The sequence below is a fragment of the Piliocolobus tephrosceles genome, chromosome 6, assembly GCF_002776525.5.
Source record: "Piliocolobus tephrosceles isolate RC106 chromosome 6, ASM277652v3, whole genome shotgun sequence".
Classification (NCBI taxonomy): domain Eukaryota; kingdom Metazoa; phylum Chordata; class Mammalia; order Primates; family Cercopithecidae; genus Piliocolobus; species Piliocolobus tephrosceles.
In genome coordinates this window covers 51,886,398-51,889,078 of record NC_045439.1, presented here as the reverse complement: position 1 = coordinate 51,889,078, position 2,681 = coordinate 51,886,398, and positions in this window count along the sequence as shown.

Here is a 2,681-nt window from a genome sequence, read left to right as displayed (position 1 = left end):
TCTTTTGATTTAGCTTGCATGTCACTCTCTTAATGGTGTCTTTTGATAAAAAGAATTTTAATGAAGTATTATTTTCCATGTATAGTGTTATGCTTATTTTTTAATCTCCGTATGATAAATTTTTGTCTATGTCAAGATTTTAAAAGTATTCTCCTATGTTTTCTTCTAAAACCATTATTTTATTCTTCATACTTAGGTCTATGTCCATTTCAAATTAATTTGTTGTGCATGTGTATATGAGATAGGCATCATATTCTCTTGTCCAATTGATTCACCACTATTTACTAAAAAAATGCACAAAATTTAACTATGGATAATATTTGCAGAATGGAAGGCGGTGGTATTCCAACATGAGAAAATGGAAGGCATTACCAGTGAAATTATATATTTAGGTCTGTTTGAGGTGGATGTCAATTTATTTATTTATTTAATTTTTATTTTTTATTTTTTTTGTGAAACAGGGTCTTGCTCCATTGCTCAGACAGGAGTACAATGATGCAATCATAGCTCACTGTAGCTTTGAACTCCTGTGCTCAAGCGATCTTTCTGCCTCAGCCTCTTGAGTCACTGGGACTACAAAGGTGTGTAACCATGCCCAGCTAGGATGTCAAATTTTAATATCCATACATTTTATCTATTATAGATGTTGATTCCTGGATATGCCTCCATTCTTTTCTCTCCCTCCCTATGCCTGCAACATTCAGACCAAGAAGTCTGGTGTGGATCACAATTTGTCAGTTACCCTTTGAAAAATGCTGGTAAAATCAGGGTAGGTGCTGTACTGTCTTTCTTTCTCAGATCAAGCTAATATAATTACCTTAAAAATGTTGTGCACTTTTATAATCAGTTTATAATTCACCCATCATATAAAAGTCAAGCCCACAAACCTCTTGATATAAGTATTTATCTTCCTTAGACGCTCTGAAGCTGTTGTGTGACAATGACCTTATATTCCTGGAGGCCCTGCTGTTTAAACAGAGAAAGTCTGCAAGATAAACTCTTAAAATCCCCCGAAGACCTTCTTCTGTCTGTCTGCAAGGACCTCGGAGATGCCACCTTAAATTTCCCTGACTTATTAATAAAAGATCTCACAGCTCTATGCTAGATTTGGTTTCGCTCTGAAGCTATTTGATAATAGTTTCTTGCCTAACGTAGACTCCTACCACCGATGGGACAAGAGTAACTAAAAGATTTGTGAAAAGACACTGGAAAAAAAAAAACGTTTAGAAATCATTCAACCTGAAGATTTGTGTAATGCTCTGGCTGTTAATTTGCACTCCTCCTTCTAATAAAAACTTTCTTTGCAAGACACCTGTTATTTTCTTTTCTCAATAATAAATGACTTTTGACAAAACTATTTATAGAACTTAGTGGAGCATTGATGCTTGAGTCTGGTCCTTTTAGCACTCTGAACATTAGATCCTCTATTGTCAGGCTAGAAGCTGAAAGGAGTTTGTTGCTGGTAATCTTGGTGCTTCTGTAATGCCGATTTCTTTTCAAACTCCTGAACCAGTGGGAATTGAGATCTCCCATAACAGTCCAAATACACTCAATAGAAGAAAATTAAGTTATAAAATAATAACTTTTAAAACCAAAGAAGGAAAAAAGTGGTAAAAAATATTTTTCTTTAGAAATCCCCTTCTTTGCTGGCAATTTTACAGGAGGTAGACTCTGACAAACTGGAGTGAGATTCTAAGCATAATGAATATCTTTTGGTTACAATTTAAATGGTGTCACAAATTCTGTTCTTCTTTATTGCTAACCTCAAAAAATTAGAGGACTGATTCATAGGAGCAAAATGCAAGATCAGTAGTCTATTTACCCCCCATTATTTGACTGAGATTAGCACCAGTGGAAGATTTGTGGGATGACATTGTTTTATCTCAGTTGTTTCTAAAATGAAATGAAATAAATCTTAATCTTGGTTTTGAGTTCTACTCTGTGGTTGGTGCTGTAAGCCAGGTCCATATGGAAGCAGATTTTTTGACAATCACGGATGTTATTACCAAGACACAATAGAAAATGGGACTTAGCAGACCAACGTCCTCATCAACAAGCTCTCATTGAGTAGTGATTTTTGATGAGATGCTAGAGAACACTGAGGTTTTGAAAGTCTGAGTTTACGATCATTATACAAGCTAAAGTAAATTACTCACTACATCAAATGTGCAAGTGTAATTTTTGGTCAGTTGAAGAAATGAATGCCTGGTGAACATGGCAAATCATAAGCCAAAACAAAAATAATGAAGTTTTAAATAATAGGGCACTTGCAGATGAACATGAAATATTTGGGTTTGGGTTAGATGATTTCTTGATCTCTTCTTGAACATAGATTTTCCATGGTGCTGGAAAAATCAGATTAATGAGAGAATTCATTTAAAAAACTAAAGATCAAGTAGTACATCATTCTGGGAGAATATGAGTAAAGAACAAAAATGAGCTCAAGTATATGACATGTAGGGTTTTCCCTTCAGCTTGCCAGGGAAGCACTACTCCATCCTCAAAGGCATACGAGCCACTGAGGATGATGTCTGTGGATAGAAGTAAGCCAGTGAAGGAGCAAGCCAATGCTATCTGCAAACATTTCTCCCTGGGATGCAAAATAAGTTTGCGTGTCATCAAGGATCTACTTTGGGAGGATTGGGATGGATTCTGCTTGGCATAAACAAGATCCACTGTAA